Consider the following 19,016-nt stretch of genomic DNA (forward strand, 5'->3'; position numbering starts at 1 on the left):
TATGGGAAAATAACATCCTAAGTGTCATGTGAAAGAGATGTAGCCCCTGCCAGAACCACAGAGTATAGGAGAGCAATCAGGGAAGACTATTCCTTAACCTCTCACTTTTTGAACTCTTCAAATCACTAACCAGCACTTTCTATTGATTAGCTAACTCTGATCAGAATCTGGATGGCAAGAGAGCTAGGATAATGCTAAGGGCACCGGGCGGGGGGGGGAGGGCGGTGGGGGCAGAGAGGGGTAGAAATGGATGGAGGCGGGATAGAACCATCATCACAGAAACTCACTGGCAGGGCACAGGGGAAGCTCATCCTATCTCTACTCAGGGCCATTTGTGGTCTCATTGTCAAAACAAAGGTACAGGCTTCAATCAAGACACTCACCAAATTAATTCCTTCCAAGTTTTCCAAATTAGGAAAAGAGAATAAAAGTAGATCTGAGGGGTAGAGCCAGCACAGTCACACAAACAACACCAAAAGCAGGATTGGTAAATTCAAGCGAAATTGGAGCAGTTGCATAGGGTCCAGAAGTTCAGGACCTAGTCAGAAAATGAAAGTCTGTGTGTCACAGCCTGATGTATGCTGTGGAGTTTGAAGAGACTTTACAGTAAATGCCAGGGAAACTGGATGGTCAGGAGATCAAGAAGAGCTTTGTTCACAAATATTTGGGGGCACCATTAGGTTGAATTCTTAACTGGTTAAGAGATCTCTCTGTGTGGAAGCCAATGCCTTTCACCCGGCTATTCATCCTAACTGGGAAGGAACATGTCCAGCTTGCCTGTTTATGTTCTCTGAGGAGGGGAGAGGGATAGACGAGGGTAATCATTTCATAGGGATCACCCGTCACATAACTTTACAGGTTTTCCAAGAAGTCTGTATAATAGTTTAGAGCACAGATAAGGCTATTTTTAATATTTTAATATTAAATATTAATATTTTAATATTTCTAGTGTGTTTGCAAGTGTGTGCACATTATTCTTGTTTTTTTTTAATTTTTTAAAATTTTTATTTATGATAGTCACAGAGAGAGAGAGAGGCAGAGAGACACAGGCAGAGGGAGAAGCAGGCTCCATGCACTGGGAGCCCGATATGGGATTCGATCCCGGGTCTCCAGGATCGCGCCCTGGGCCAAAGGCAGGAGCCAAACCGCTGCGCCACCCAGGGATCCCAATTCTTGTAATAAGTAAATGCACTTACCTTAACTTGAATTTGCATTCTTCAGGTTTCTCAACTCAAATTCCTCTCTACTGTCTAATGACTTCCAAAAACAAACAAGTAAACAAAAATATCACAGAACCTAAGGTTACTAAAGCCTTAAGAAAAAAGCCTTTTTGTTTTGTTTTCTTCCTTAGGGTCTTTCTCTGGAGTTTTTGTTTTGTTTTTAAGCATCTAGTAGTTTTACAAAGTGTCCCCTGCTTGGAAAGTAAATAGATGGACCTTAAGCAACAGTAGGGCAGGAAGCAAACTGTCTCTGACCCCGGGCTCCCTAGGTTGTTTCTTTCACCAATCAACATGCAGTTCTGGGGACATTTGCATATATACATATCACCTCATTTAGACAAACAAATTGTGACTATTAGGACCAAGTCAATCTTCTTCAAATTTAAATCTGTAAAGCTAAAGATTTAAACTTAAAGATTTAAACCTGGATCACTTAAGAAAAGATTATCATTATCATAGGATAAAGTATACTATCCAAAAACAATTAACTTTTCTTTTTTATTTAGAGATAGAGCCCATGAACGAGGTGGGGGGAAAGGGAGAGAGAAGGAAAGAATCATCCAAGATCATGACCTCAGTGAGCAGAAATCAAATCAAGAGTTGGATGCTTAGTCGACTGAGCCACCCAGGCACCTCAACTTTTCTTTTCTTTTAATTCCAGTGTAATTAACTAAAAAAAAAAAATTTCTAATCACAGTTACCAGTTTCATTTAATTTGAAGATAATATTTGCTAACAATAGCTTAATGCTAATGGTGCATTTATAAACAGTATGACAACATGTTTTCAGAGTGTTCTCCTACTTTGACCTCTTTCTCTCTCTCTCTCTCTCTCTTTTTTTTTTTCCACTGTAAATTAGCAAAGTTATTTAAGATATTTCTATTTAGGAGTTATTCCAGTAGGACATTTCAAATGAGCACAACCGGGTATTTATAATATTAGAGCAATATAAGTGGAATTTAATAGTTTTCAAATGTTTCCATAAATACAAAGAAATCATACATAACCATACAATTTTGTTGGTTCCGTTTCAATTCATATATTTAATACATTATAGATATTCAGAGATAAAATTTTCTCGATAAGCAAATACTTGTGTATTGCATAGAAACTATTAGTATACTTTTATAGTATAATCTATGGCATGTGGTTTAAAAAGTGTGTAGGAGCTGATCACCAACATTTGGAATTTTTGCTTCATAGAGCTATGTATAATTGCCAAACCTGTTCCATCATTGAAAATGAAAGTTCCAACCAAAATTAAAAATGAAGCCCCGACCATTCATTTTACTTTTTTTAGCCCAAGACTTAAGATTGACAAAATAACAAACTTTAAAGCCTAAATGAACTCCAAGACTTCCTTCAGCTCTAGCATTCTATATTTTGTTTCATGGTAAACAACCCTATGTTTCTTTCATCTGAAAACTTGATTCCAACAGTGATGAAACCAGAGTTCATTGTGCTTTCCCTTCACATCAGTTACCACAGTTAGCAATTATATATTTTGTGATTACTCAATTAATGTCTTTCTGTTCCACTGCTTTGTAAGTCATAAGGGCAGAGAATGTGTGATCATGTTTATTATTCATTTATAGCACATTGCTCTGTGCCTAGCACATAGTTGGTTCCCTGAAAGAATATATAAAATGAATGAACCAAGAAATGAATGAAACAGATCTCCTTCTCCTTGTAGAGAGACCTCTGGACTTAAAAGAGGTTTCCTGGGTCACAAATATCTCAACTGCCCCTATTCTTGGGGTACACGTAGGCCTACAAAGCCTTGGTTTCCTTGATCCAGGGTTCATTTCTGGCTCCTAAAAGGATCCCCAGAGGATAGCCAAATGATTGTGGGCCCATCACAGCACAATAATGAAATGAGCAACTACTCACAGAATAGAACCATGTATTAATAGTTGCTTATCAGTAATGAGTGCAACACCAACCACCTTCTCAAATGACTCCTCCCAATCTTTTGAACTAGTTTTTCCAACAGGCATTGAGTCTGTGATAGCATCTCCCTGAGGTCACTAACCTGGCAGTCAGCTCTTTTGATTTGAGTTTCCAGATTCATCTATCAGGATCTGGGAGAAAATTTTTGCTATCCTGGCAATCATCATGAACAAATAATTCTAGCCTTAATCCTCTTAAAATAAAGTTCCTTCTTATCAGTGGCTATAAACTAAGATCTTCTATGAAAGGCTATGCTGAGAATAACCCACCCTGTGCATATGGCTTGGACATGGGCTCTCTGTATACCTGAACTCTCTGTGACCCTCTCAAGTAACAACAGTATTGGTTTGGCTGTTGCTCTGGATGCCAGATGGGCAGGAAGCCCAACTCCTCTCTAAGTGGATACTTAATAAACACACATATATCTTACTATTACTTTTCTGCCATCCATTTTTTTATATTAACAGAAACATCCTATGTAATATCCTTAATCAATCTTTTAAGAAAAAACGCAGAGTGAACTTGAATTGGATTATTTGAATAAAAGGCAAGTTAAAAAAGGAAGAAAAATATTGAATACTTAGTCTGTGTCGGGCACCATGCTAGGCATCTTACAAGCTCTGTAGCAAGAAAAATCCTACAATTTTTATTTATTTATTTATATTTTAAATCCTACAATTTAATCGATGACATTCTATTGTTCCATGACACTTTTAGTCATATTAATTAGTACTTAAAAATAACTAGGTGTTACTGATGGATTTAACTTTGTCTTAAAGAGAAGAACTAATAAATTGTATAGTGTCATCCATTATATATAATTATGAGACAATTGATCCATCCCCAAAAGGTTAACATACTAGAAGCTGTTTATCCATTCCTATCATTGATTTTCAGTGATCCATCACTAGGTTCGTACCTTCTTACTTCTTGTAATGTATTGTCAACTCAAACATTATTACTGTTAGGCCAGAGTATCTTTTTTTGAGATCCTGTTTAATAATCCGACAAATGAATGCATTGTCAAAGCTTGGGTCACTATATTGAGGATTCTGAAGACCAATATGAGTTCATCATGAAAAAAAGTTGGGGATTTATTAATAGTGTCTGCCACTTGTACAAGCTAGGGTGTAGTAACATGGGTACAAGGTATCTGCCATTCAGGAGAGAGATGGTTGTAGGAAAATTAATCTTTGCCTCTTTAAAAATTGTGTTCTAAAGTTGGCCTGGTATCCAGTAAAAAGGTACATACTCTATTATTTCTCTTCTTCACTATCCCTAGGAAGGAGGATCCATTATGATAAATGCATTTTATAAGCTTCTTTTTGATATACTATGAATGATTGAGCCAACTTTTGTAGATAGGCTAGAAATCTCACTACCATATACAACATTGTTTCTATAGAAGAAAAGCATCCTTCACTCTAAACTACTGAATTAAAAATACATTATTAAGGAGATAATCTTATTGTTTAAAATTCCTTTTCAAGAGAGTTAACTTGCACTTTCAGTGACCGAACAGAAATTCTGTCATAATCTGAGGTTAACAGATAGTGAAATAGATGACATTATCATGGGTTTATTTACCAATAAAACCTATTCTCTCCCTATATTGAAAGGGACTCAAAGAAACAGAAAAACAAAACAAAACAAACAAACAAACAAAAACCCTGTGGTAGAGGGATGACACATTCTCAATGAAATCCTAAGAGCATCAATTCTCAAAATGTACTGTTAAATATGAGGTATAAACATAACCTACATTTTCAGGATTTAGAAATAATCTTTAGTTGCTATATACCCCTTATACACTTTGTGATTCAGGACTAAAATCTGAATCTCAGAGAGAATTCACTTATGTCTAAAGTGCAGAGAGTTTGAACTTTTCCCCTAAAAGCAATCGGACACATGGTTTACAGAACATCAAAGCCAAGAGAGTAGCACCATATAATAAGCTTTCCATCAGGGCTCTCTGTAAGTATCTAAGTCAGGTCAAACATCCAAGGTGTCCATTAGTGGCAATAAGAAAGGAACACAGAATAAAACTTGCTACCACTTAAAGTTGTATCAGTGTGTATAGCCTCACAAGGAAGTCAAAACATCAAAAGGATCCAGCTAACCCTCTACACCAAAGGCTATTTTTACCACTTAACATTGGGGAAGGTGCACTTTTTATTCTGTGAGTTATCATTTGGAGATGGAGTTCCTAGAGAGTTAGAAAAGACAGAAAGAGAATGGACATTTAGATGAGTGTACGGGGGGTGGGTGTGGGTGTGGAAGGAGACCGTGTAATTGTTAGGACATTGACACAACATAGTTTTTAAAGATGAGAGTCACTTTTTCTTTAACGGATGGTAACTTTTCAGAAAATGACTAAATAGATGAACAAATACAGCAAATATTTAGTAGCTTGGAACCTCACGCTGCTTATATTTGAGAAAGATGGGGCATATATAACTAAGACATTTAATTTCAGAGAAGCAAATTCTCCCTAATGTTATCTTCATTTTAAAAATCATTCTGCTGAGCTGAAATGGCCTTTCCAAGAAGATAAAGCGACAAGTCAATTATCTCTCTCAATTAAGGTTTAGAAGTTTTAATTTTAAACATAAGTATAGTCCAAAGATCGCTATAAAATATTTAATAAATGTTACTGGAAGGGTGTTATGAAGGATTCAGTAGTTGAAGATATTATATATGCCCTTAAGGCACTAACGCACTTATTGCGGAGAAAAGAAATACCTATACAGGAAGAGTGTAAACAAATAACTAAAGGTCTAATATCACCTTAAATTCTATGGATTCTAAAATTAAGAATTCAGCATAGATGATAAATTTAGGAGTTCTCAAAAATGGTTGCAATTTTAATGTCTTCTACTAAAAATAAATAACTATTAAAATAGTTTTCATTTGAAAATGAATCCACCTGCAAAAATTCTACTTCACTATGAATGAGCATGTGCAATGGTCATTAAAGATCAGATAACATGACTACAACTAATTCATTCAGTGGTTTATCCTTCAGCTGAACACTGGCCACTCTGATGATTTTGATTGCTGCAAAGCCTAAAGTTGTTTTTATTCTTGGTTATAAATGCATCATATAAATTTATAATGGATCACGAATTAAAGAGTGTGCATAAGGAACACTGTGTGGAAAAACAAGTAAATCTTAATCGGTGAACTCTGAGATGCAAGAAACAACACATTCTCCATTTTTATTTATGTAGTTAATTTATTTTTTTTTATTTTTTTATTTTTATTTTATTTTATTATTATTTTTTTTATGTAGTTAATTTAAATGGATTCCATGACTCAATTCTACTGGGTTGGTGGGAAATTCAACCTTAGTCATGACTAGGCTTTTCTGTTCATCTCTACCATTTTCAGGCTCTGGTTCCAAGTTTTACACAAAGCACAGTTGGGGAGCCCTCTCTAGTCTTCTCTTCTCCCTGGTTCTGAGTAGCTTCTGTTCTGAGCCTTGTAATTAGTCCCTTAATGTCTGCTAGCTTTGCTTCTGTTGCTTGTTGGGGGTACAGATACTCTGCAGGGTTTCAAGATGCTAGGGCTGGACTCTAGACTCCATGCATGCACAATGAAGACAGCCCTCACCTCCCCCTGGCATCTTGAAACATTCCTTGAAAACTGCCATGCTGTGGGGTGTGTGGTTTTGGTCTCCCTCTCATGTCTTGACTTCCTCAGGATGTTAGGGTTACGAAGAAACACATGAAACGTGTTGCCTTTAAATGTTTTTGGCCTTCCTTTACCTTTTTTTGAGGTGATAGCAAGGCGCATTCTTTTCAGGAAGGATAACTCCATTTCTTGGATTTCCAATGAACACAAGTATTACAAACTGAAGGGGAGAAGAGTGCAAAGCAGCAAGACTCAGCATACAATGGCATTTCATGTTTTAGCTTGGGTTAATTTCTGACACTGCAAACACTAGAAATCAAATAGGGTTAAAATTATCCTTGAAAATGCATTTAATTTCCAATAAAGTTCAGTAGGCATTATTTTGTAAGTTCAGTAAGCATATTTAATCCTGTACTAAAATGTTTATGTGTACATGATGCAAACATTAGTAATGTAAAAATAAGCATATTTGTGCAGAGAATTTTGTTATTATACATGTGTGTATGATATGCCTTTAAATTTTTTTTTTAGTTATTCTATCTTTCACTTACCATCTACTTCCCGAAGAATTCAATTTGTGTGAGGTCAATGTATTATTCACCTGACAAACTATGCTCAGAAGGAAGGCCAATTTATTCTTTGGGGATTCTAATCTTTTCAGAATTATAACCAGCCCTTTTGATACTGATGAATAACAGAACAATCTGCTTATTAACAATGTCCAACTCCTTCCCCATAAAAGATCAAGACTTACAGTTAAGGTAAAATGGATTGTCTTCTGATTCAGTTCAGAGGAGTTAAATGGTTTTGGACAACCCAATGAGGCCTATACCTTATTCTGTGATCCACTTGGTTAACTCTGTATTAAACAAAGTCCTATTGTGCATAATCTCAATATAAGCAGTGTGACATCATGCCATCACTAGCATGAAATGGAGGGGCACTGAAATACACATGACCATATCTGAGGGAGCTATTATAGAAACAGAGTCAGAAAAAGCATTGATGATTGCCTTGGATGCTAAGCTTTCTTTCTTTTTTTCTTTCTTTCCTTTTTTGCTATGCAGTGAGATGTAATATATTTTTATGAGATTATCAACCAAGTAAAGCATGATTTGTTTGGTATTATAACACAAAAACTAAAAAAGAATTATAATAAGAGGAAGTAATACCATACCTCTGATAAACTGCCTTTCAGAAATACTACATATATATATATATGTATATTACCTACATATATATATATGAGGTGTCAGCACATGAAATGTAGCCTATTTTTAAGGCTGAAAGAGAAGAAAAAGAAAATGATATTTGGCCCACATGAAAGGTATAGGGCAATATTCTTCACAGTATGCATCAAAATCACATAAGAAGTTAGGTAATGGTGGAGAATATTGGGCCTCACGTAAACCTATTAAACGAGAGGTGGAGACCAGAAATCTGCAAACTTGGCATGCTATTCAGATATTTTCCATAAATGTTAAATGTGAGATCTGTGTAGAAATCAAGTGTGTATTGATTCTAATATGCCATTATTTTCTAAGTAAATAGCTTTCCTGAATTTCACTCTCCTTTTCTGCAAAAAGGGAAGTATTACTTGTAGTAATTATGTTAAAGAGTTTAGAGGATGACCAAATGTGCTGATACATGTAAACACTAAAACTCAGACATACCAGACCAATACATGTAGCTGTAGATATTATTGTAATCGTAATAATCCCCATACTTTGACTCCCTCCTTGGACTGTATGTTCCTCTTTCTTTTCTGTGCGATGCATACCCCGTGGAAACCTAGGTCTAAGGGTCATTAATCTTTATAAGACTTAGAAGAGTCGGTGTTCCAGCCAATGAAGGTATTAACGTTAGAAGGGATTTTAGTGTGTCTTTTCAACATGTATCATTCAGTGTTTTACACATGAAACTACTGAGGCCTAGGGCAGCCCGGGTGGCTCAGCGGTTTAGTGCTGTCTTCAGCCCAGGGCCTGATCCTGGAGACCCGGGATTGAGTCCCACATCAGGCTCCCTGCATGGAGCCTGCTTCTCTCTCTGCCTGTGTCTCTGCCTCTCTCTCTCTCCTCTCTGTGTATTCTCATGAATAAACAAATAAAATCTTAAGAAAAGAAAAGAAAAGAAAAGAAAAGAAAAGAAAAGAGAAAAGAAAAGAAAAGAAAAGAAAAGAAAAAGAAAAGAAAAGAAAAGAAAAAAAAGAAAAGAAAAGAAAGAAAAGAAAAGAAAAGAAAAGAAAAAAAAGAAGAGAAAAGAAAAGAAAAGAAAAGAAAAGACAAGACAAGACTGAGGCCTAGAGATTTGAAGTTACTTTGTCAAGAACTCTTCATGTTAGAATACCAAGGATGATAGTTTTGATTTTTTTTTAAAGTTTATCACCTATTAGATACGATTCACAAGTATGTTGCTCTAGTTTGCTCTTTCTTTCCCACCTGTGAATAGAAGGGATAATAGAAGGCCTGAGTCAAAGTTTCAGATGGGTATGACTACTCCAGTAGCCAGCTATCGGGTACATTTTTCAAAGCTTAATCTCCAAGCCCCTGATAGCTTACATCCATCTGAGATATCCTTGATCCCTTGTACTTTCTGCAAATATCCTGGGCTTCAACAAAAATAGCCAAAGAAAAGTCAAGAAATCTGCTCAACACTACTAGAAAATTTTGGTTGATAATCTGTAATCATAGATGGTATATATTACTGTATCTAAATATAATTAACACAGAATCAAAAGAGAGGCTTAATATCTAAGAAGATCTTAGAATAATATAAACTGAATCTTTCATTCTGTAGAAACACAGAACAAGGCCAAGAAATACTATTTTGTCCCAAAGAAATTCGAGATTACTGTAGAATGCCACCCTAGTCTACTATCACATAACACAGTTCAGTTTTTACTTCACAGACAGCTAATTTTAGAAACAGCAAGCCTTCCCTGCCAAGTACACCCCATATCCAATGTCAGCTTTCAGACAGAGTAGTTAACTGGCTGCTAGGTATCCCCTCCTCTGATGTGCATTAGCAGAAGGAGAAAACATCTGAAGGTGCTGAGTACAATCTTATGTGTAAGCATTCAGAGGCAGAGTCTTCCATTTTAATTACAATTATCCCCCAACCTTAATCCCATTTCTCAGAAAACTAGTCGAATTAATTTTAAATCTCTATCCTCAGAAGTATGCTAACTTAGGTGTCTATTTTTTTTATTATGATACATTTTTAATATTAAAAAAAGTTCAGATTTTATCATCTTCTCTATTTTAGAAAAAACAAGATTATTATATCAAGTGATTTAAGTTCCATGGATAAAAATAGGTTTTCCAGGGCATCATTTTATGGTATTTTCAGTGGAATTTTCTGTATCATAACAATGCTATAAATACCTGCTCTTAGTCAGGTTACAAATAAAATATACAGTGGATTATTAAGCAGTCAAAGAAGGAACAGTGCACAAAGGTAATGCATATGGGAAATCAGCCAACAAATAAAATGTCAGCTCTGCCAGCAGCCGACACATGGATAAAGACAAGTGTTGTTCGCTAGAAGAAAAAGTAGTTTTGACTGATGACAATTGTGTAAAAATGCAATAATGCAAGAGCCTTTTTCCAAATAAGAAATAAATGTGATTTGTCATGCTTTTTAGCTTTGAAACTATTTTTAGCACATTGTAGAAAAATAAATATATTTTAAAAATGAGGTTGATCATCCATCAAATATATTTTCTGATATAAAAGTATACACAAGAGCTTTTTTTATTTTTGTAGTGGAGGAAAATTATTACGGTCTGGATTTTACATTATACCTAAGGAAAACTCATTTTGCTAAGTTAAGAGTAAATGAGGCTTGATTTGTTGTATTGTTAATTTTTTAAGTGAAGTTAAATAATATTTATAATAATATATGCCTCATATGAAAGACTCTGAGATAGTAGAGCTTTTGTTATTTGAAAAATGACATACATAATCAAGATAAAAATAGTTCTCAGTATTTATAACTATTAAGGTATCATGCTACATTTGTCTTTTTTAATTCTTTTTGTTCATTCCTCATCCTTTTATGGATGACATTAATGACTATTCATTTTAGATAGTCTATATGATAAATCCATATTATTTTCAAGTCATATTATTTTACACCAGTAAAGCCTAATTAACAAGATAAATGTGTGGGATTCTTTATCAACCAAAGATAAATTTAATAAAGAATTCCACATTCTTCCCATATAATTACTAAAAAAATGAAATAAATATAAAATTTTAAAAATACATGAAGGCATATATAATGAAGAGCATACTTAAATTGTGCAAATGAAAGAATATGGGCAAAGCAGATCTAAGCTTCTAGCAACACTTATTTGAGAAAATTAAATTTAGTGCCCAAATACACAGCTTAAGAAAAAGAAGGTAAAAATTAACAAAGACCTATTATGAAATTTGATATGAAATTCCCACTCTTGAAACCAATGAGAGCAAAGGGACTGTTCTGATCCCTCTCAGATCCAGAGAGCTTAAACTTTGTTCATTGAACAACAGTGAATATATGATTCCACTTAGGGGGTGCAACACCAAAGAGATTACATTGACTTGGGGAGGTTGAGATTTGCTACCAAATAATATACAGGACTTAAATAATAATAAAAGCATTAAAAAAAATAAAAGCATTGTAACAAGTACACAAATACTGAATACAGGTTACTGAGTTCATAGTGGAGGCTATGCTTTTTGGGCAGCTACCATCAGGGGAGTCTTTGTGGAGATGGTGGACTTAGCCAGGGGCTGGAAGGATGGAAAGTCTAGAATAGGAAGAAAGCTTTGGAGAGCACATAGGGAACAAATTCTGCAAACCGTAGACTATGAGGTTGCACTGATTATGACGATTTGATGACAGTAACTAGAAAACAATGAGAGAGGTATGGTTCTTAGATCATTTGGGAGGAATGAGATTGATTAATACAGAGCTTGATTAAAAATGCTTGATGCACTCAACTGATGTCAACAATTTCATGCTAAATCCACATTTTGTACTCAAGTGGGAGGTGAAGCTAGAGATCTCCTAAACATTTTCATGTTTTTCTTCCTTGGGCTAAATTATTCAATAGCTATGGGACATGGTGACAGTTCTCAGCTATCGTAACCACTTTTCCTCCTGGGAAACAGCACCTGTCCTCACATTTCCATAATACAAATCCTAGTACCACCTGTATTGTTTAGAAGGAGATTATGTTTTGTTTCCTCTCAGACGACCAGGACAGTTTTGTCATTGCCATTGCCATTCATTTTTCCCCTTTCCATACTTGGTCCCCACTGCACTGAAGTCCTGGCTCCCCAGGCTCAAAGCCTATCTTTAAAGTGAAACACAAATGACATGTTAATGATTAGCAAAAACTCAAAGCAGGAGGTTAATGACCATAGCTGAAGTTATGGACTTCATTTCCATCAGCTCAGCAGAGTCTGAAACATCCAAAGAAAGCTCAGGAAAGAGGTCCTGCTAATGCAGCTGCTCCCAAGCATGAGGGCAGCTTAGCAGCATTAACTTTCAATCAATGATCCACAGCTCTTGTGGGGAAACTGGCCATTGTTCAGTTCATGGGATGTGCCGCTCCCTACAGACTTGCGATGGCTCCCTATTACTCAGATACCAGCTGGGGCCTGATTATCAGTTAAGTTTTCATTTATGAGATGCCTGGAGGATATGAGAGGCCAGAGCCAAGTAAAAGATTTTTATTTGTATCTGTGAGGTGATTACAGCCTGACGCTTCAGGAGATGAGCTAGTGATATGGAGGGGAGGTGATACCTACTCTCTCCTTTCAGCCTCCTCAGAGATAATTTCTAATGAAACCTTGATCATACCACTTCTCTCTTAAAACTACTGGATGGCTTACTAGTGCTTTTAAGATAAAGTTTCCTAATGCAGTCAGTCTATAGTCTCCTACCTGGTCTGGTTTCAGCTGATTTTTCCAGTATCAACTCACATTACAATTCCCTTTTCTGATCTCTATACTCCAGTCAGAGTGGGCTCCTTTCAGCAATTCCAGTGTATCTTGTGGGTCACAGGACCTTTGCACTTTTTTTTCCAACTTTCTGATTCTTTCTTCCAATATCTTAGCTCACACTTGTCCTCAGGGAAGCTGTTCTCTGATCTCTCTGGTTAGATCAAATCAAATGCTTCCTTGAGATACAGCTAGAGCATCAAATAATCCATTTACATTTATTTGCACAATTATTTTTTTAATGATTGTCTCCCTCTTTGGACAGTAAGTCCTATGAAATCAAGGCTCATCTTTGGATAACCAATATTAAAGGGATATTATTAATGGGGATTAGTAGGCATATTAATAGGTAAATAGAAGACATCCATTAAGTATTCATGAAATGAAAGGGTATGTAGGATAAATAAAATCATAGCAATGAAAAGTGCTATATTTACAAACATCTGTGTGTGTATTCATACATACATCTATACACATGCACACATTCACCCATATAGTAGTTTTACAACTGTAGAACTTGTGGAACACATTGAAGGATATTAGAACATGAAAATGAGGTACAAAACTATCAAGGTTAGTAAAGGACAGGTGAAAAAAAACAAGGAAGGAAATATGAATAAAAAAAACCCCAGCAATTAAAACCAGAATTATTATAAAAGATACTTTATATTCATGTGGCTGACAATTGACACAAAATAAAATGATAAACTCACAAATGATTAAGCTATACTGCTATAGCTAAACCTATGAAATGGAAATATTATCATGATATGAAGACTTAATGCACTGCATGCTTGAAGAGCACATAAAAAAGAATATGTTAGCCTTCTTTGATAGAAGGAAGTAAAATTATGCTTTCCTGATTCTTGATAAATGTAAGAATTATTTATACCTAAAACTCATAAGTGTTCTTACAGGTAGATAAGCCACCAATACCACAGGTGATGATAATTCAAGGTTATGATCATAATCTTGGTCTTTCTTTTTTTCCCAGAGAAAGACCCACGACAGCTGTGTGCTAGCGCATAGCAGGTATGTGCTGCATCTCAAACACCTCTGCTTCACTTTCTTACCAATTTTCAAGGACAAATTTAATTTGTGGACCCTGCCCTCTTTACCACTAAGGTGACAGAAATAAAAGAGCCATTTTCAAGTGGATTTTAAGCCTTCAAAAGATGAAAGCACCTAGGATATTCTAAAAAATTTTGACTTCAGAACATTGCTTCATACTAACAACATTTAATATTTTTAAATGTTAAATCATTCTCTGCTTCCCACTTAATATAAATAGACAGTTAACAGAAGAGGAACACATCATTAAGATGTGTGCTCTGCTGTATCATCTAATTTATTTTTATAACATGCTATCTATGCACACAGAGTTATACAAACGTGACTAGCAATGGAAAGATTACTCGGTTTTCTTAAGGCAAAATTGAATCATATTTACCAAATAAAAGCAAGCATTTCCATTGAGAAATTTTAATAAGCCTTGATCACTACCTGTATTATATAGTTCTGACTGACATGTAGAAAACAAAAACAAAGTTATTGCCATACAGCGTTCTTGCCAACAAATATAAAGAGGTTATTGATTTGTGCCATTTTTACTTTTGAGAATTACTCAGGTTACTAGAATGACAAATTAGAATTTAGTAACACGAAACCTTAAAATACATGTTTTCTCTTTTAAAAAACCAACTGTATACTTAGACTTTGGGCTGTTCAAGTGTAGAACCTTATATAATTTTTGTGTAGCATCTCTGAGTAAAATAACAGATGCTAACAGCTGTATCAAACAACACAAAAATCTCAGGAGCTTAGCAAAATTAGTTTGTTTCTTACCCACAAAAAATCCAGTACAGATGTTAAGTTGGCAGATGCTTGGGTAATATTTCAGGGTGGGCCTCCTTTAAGTGGTGACTTAGGGATCCAGTTCTCAATGTCATCACCTATGAGTGACCTCCAAGCTGGTTACAATAAGAGGAGAGAATGAGGGATTGTGTGTGAGTGCATGGGAAGTTTTTATGAACCATATCTGGAAATGGCATATATCATTTTCATGGCCACAACTTAGTCACAGAGCCCCACCCAAATGCAAGAAGCTTGGAAATGGAGTGTAGCTCTGTGCCCAGACCCTAAAAAGTAGAGGAAATTAAAAAAAATAGATATTGATGAATAATCTGAAATTTCAGCCTGGACACTCAACAGAGTAGCAGTGCAGTAACTGCTTGATATATATATATATATACCCATCCTAGGCCATGTGGAAATGCAAGAAAGTTTGTTTCTTTTGTATCATTCAACAAAAGAATTTATAATTAGGTGACAGATTAAATGTCAGGTTGTGTAGTACAAACCACTAGAGATGAAGTTAATATTGAATTACACATTGTTATAATTATTATTCGGCAACACACAGTTAGTAGGTAAAATGGAATTTTGAACTTAGAAGATTTTTTTGTAAGTAGGTGTTGTCAGGAAAGTTTTCTAATGAAGCAAGAGCTTAATCTGGGCCTTGAAGAATGAGTAAGCCATGGGTGTTAATGGCGTGGGGGCAGGAAGCGGGCCCAGTTGATGGGTAGAACAGAACAAATGAAGGGAATGTGGTTGACAAACACTTTGATGTGTGTATCTGGTGGTCTGGTATAGTTGGTTTATAAGATTGGGATTAGAATTAACAGAAAGTGAGGTTGAACAGACCAAAATGGGCAAGGAGCTGGAAGATTTTCTTGGTTCCTCTTTGCTTTATCACTTGGATCAACCAGTCACCAAGTCCATTAAGAAGTCAACAATCACAATGTTTGCAATGCCTTCTCTGAGTCTCTTCACATCCTCCTCCCAGACAAAAGTGTAAGGAGGAGGGCAGCGAATCGGAAGAATGTGTCTCACCCTGGAAGTCAAGCCGTATTGTCCAACTGAGAGACCAGAGAAGAGTTTCAGAACACTTTAGACATTCAACAGCATTAAGTTTTCACAAAGCCTAGGAAGAGAAGTGAGCGTGTTCTCTTTGCCCTAAATATCACTCAGCTCTGTTGCTTAGCTTCTAGGTTAAGCTCTACACTCTACCTAGGATCTCTCCCTCCAAAGTGGGTCCTTGTTCAAATCATCAAGTGGGTTCTTCTGTTGTTTGGCACCCTCTCTTCACCTTCTCTGCCTGTGCTCTCTATTCCTGTGAGGTAGCCACTGCCCAAATCCCGCCTTTGTCCAAACACCTACCTTAAGTAGCACTCCCTAGGAATTACTCTCAGCCTGCTGTGATTATCAGAAAGAGTCTGAAAACTTAATTCCATATAAGATGTGTATTGATAATGATCTAAGATGTTTCTCTGCCTGTGTTTGTATTTGAATGTAGGACATTTGAAGAGTAAAAATGTTCCAAGTATCAAAAGACTCAATGGAATATCATGCAACCTTTAAAATGATGTTATAGAATGTGTGCAGATAATGAAAAAAGCCCATAGTATACTGCTAAGGGAAAAAATGAGTTTCAAAAGAATATATATAGTAGGATTGCTTCCACTTTTGCTTTAAATATATTTATGTATAAATGTTTACTTAAAATACCTAGGAATTGACTAGCTCAGATAATATTTCCATCCTTAAAGTAATTTTAATTACAGAGGACTCAACTGAACAAAGACATTCTAGCTCAAAAAGAAACATAAATATGTTACAGGAATACTTTAAAAAATATATAAATATCATGAGGATCAATTGAAGAATGATTAAATACCTATCAGTAGCTTGTATTAGTCAAACACATTTTTTTTCTTTTAAAGATTTTATTTATTCATTCATGAGAGACACACAGAGAGAGGCAGAGACACAGGCAGAGGGAGAAGCAGGCTCCTCGCAGGGAGCCTGATGTGGGACTCGATCCCGGAACCCCAGATCACACCCTGAGCCAAAGGCAGATGCTCAACCGCTGAGCCACCCAGGCATCCCAAAAATCTGTTTTTTTTTTTGTTTTTTTTGTTTTTTTTTTTATGATAGTCACAGAGAGAGAGAGAGAGAGGGAGGCAGAGACACAGGCAGAGGGAGAAGCAGGCTCCATGCACCGGGAGCCCGACGTGGGATTCGATCCCGGGTCTCCAGGATCGCGCCCTGGGCCAAAGGCAGGCGCCAAACCGCTGCACCACCCAGGGATCCCCATGGTTTTAACGGAGTATTTTTTTTTTTTTAGTGATATAAACACAAAACACTCATTTACTAAAAAGGAAGAAAATTACCAAAGTTCAAATAAAGATATTAAAAAAGACCTTAAAAGTGGAGCAAGTGAATGGAAAGACCAATGAGGGGACAAATGCAATTCTCTCAAACTTAATTTACAATCTCAATATGCTTACAAGCAATATGGCAACTAGATTTTTCATGGATTATGACAAACTCTGTTGCAATTCATACTAAAGAATAGTCCAAAAATTGCTAATATAATTCTAAAAAATGCAAGGAGAGCTTACCCTATCAAATTTCAAAAATATTATTATTGTTATTTTTAAAGATTTTATTTCTTTATTCATGAGAGATATGTAGAGAGAAGCAGAGACATAGGCAGAAGGAGAAGCAGGCTCCCTGCAGGGAGCCTGATGTGGGACTCGATCCCGTGACTTCAGGATCATGACCTGAGCCAAAGGCAGATGCTCAACCACTGAGCCACCCAGGTGCCCCTCAAAAAATATTACTAAGCTAAAGGAATATACCAAAGTAATAATTTCGTTTCATTTTTGTGAAAGAAAACATATTAACATAATTATTTATTTTCCCATGGTGGAGTTTTAGAATGATTGACACATGAAAAGGAGAGGGGGACAGATCTCTGCATACCCCCTTTTATTACACAATATAACCAAAGTGTATTTTATTTCATTCCAGATGCCTCAACTATGGAACAGACATATCATTGGTTTTTACATTCTTGGTTTGGGCCTGTCCCTCTACTTGTCTGGATCTGCTTATAACCTGGGGGTGTTCTGGGGCTATGAGAAATGTACTTAAAAAGTACTCAGCTGAGTGATGGGCATTAAGGGGGACACTTGATGGGATGAGCACTGGGTGTGATACTACATGTTGGCAAACTGAAATTAAAGATTTTTAAAAACTTATTTATTCATGAGAGACACACAGAGAGAGGCAGAGACACAGGCAGGGGGAGAAGCAGGATCCCCACGGGAAGCCCAATGCAGGACTTGATTCCAGGACCCCAGGATCATACCTCGAGCCAAAGGCAGACATTCAACTGCTAAGCGACCCAGGTGTCGCGGCAAATTGAATTTAAACAAAATATTTTTTAAAAAACTTGTGCTCAATCCAAATATATTATTAACAACAACAACAACAGAATCAATATACCTATTTTTGAAGAGATCATAAAAATCGGTGTTCAAAAATATACCATTTTTTATTATGCTCTCCTTGTATCCTAAGTGTGACATACTTTAGAGGATGGTGCAACTGCTTTCTGGCTAAAGACATTTCTTGAGTGTAGCCACAGCCCAAACCCTGGCTAAGGCCTCCTCCCACCTTCCTCCACCACTGGTTGCAGTTTGCATCTCCAACCTGAACCCTATACCTTATTATCACTCTAGGTGACATCCGCAGTGAGGTCTGGCAGCAGGAGGGAAAGGAGGAGAGAGGAGAGGTCAGCATCTCAGTATCCACCCTCCACCTCGCCACCACTTGCTCCACAGATGCAGGACTCCGAGGCAGCATCTGAAAGTCATCCATTTCCTCCCCGCCTTCCCTCTGAAATGCTTTTCTTAAAAAAAATGCCCCACGGATCTAAATAAGGTTTTTCTCTGAGTAGAGGGATTTCAGTCTGGTTCTCTGTGTACTGTAGGTATAAGACCTAAGTGAAAAATATAGAGGAGTTAAGAGTCACACAGGAGGCCTTTTTACTGTCTGCGTGTTTTGCATTTCCCTCCCTAGCAATAAAATAAATAAAAGAAAACATCAAGCTAAGAAAACCTCTAAAAAGTATTCTCTCTCTCTCGCTTTCTTTTTGAGTGTGTTCTCTTTTCATCAGTGACAGAAAAGTCAGGAATATGCTTATGAAATTGCGTCCTGTCCACAGGTGCTCAGGGAGCAGAAAACCTCTCACTGGAAGCAATAGGTAGAGGCAAAGGCACATTATCTGATATTTTTGGAAGTGGAAAATGAGTCAAAGCAAACAGTAGAGCAGTTACCCCATAAACAGTAACATGAAAAGAGTCTTTTCCTATTTG

The 19,016-nt window shown here is 36.4% G+C and overlaps 1 long non-coding RNA gene across 2 annotated transcripts in view; it reads left to right on the forward strand.

Moving 5' to 3' along the window:
* The window catches only part of LOC112641270 (uncharacterized), a 49,930-nt gene extending 31,186 nt beyond the window's left edge, over positions 1–18,744 (forward strand). Inside the window, exons 5-6 of one of the 2 annotated variants that reach the window (XR_007408038.1) lie at positions 13,787–13,824; positions 18,381–18,744. This is a non-coding gene — a long non-coding RNA (uncharacterized LOC112641270). Of the gene's footprint in view, positions 1–1,726; positions 1,990–13,786; positions 13,825–18,380 lie in introns of those variants that run through there. The other variant, XR_007408039.1, reaches the window with a different exon arrangement.
* The last annotated feature ends 272 nt before the right edge of the window (positions 18,745–19,016 follow it).

Source organism: Canis lupus, chromosome 33, assembly GCF_003254725.2.
Source record: "Canis lupus dingo isolate Sandy chromosome 33, ASM325472v2, whole genome shotgun sequence".
Taxonomy (NCBI): domain Eukaryota; kingdom Metazoa; phylum Chordata; class Mammalia; order Carnivora; family Canidae; genus Canis; species Canis lupus.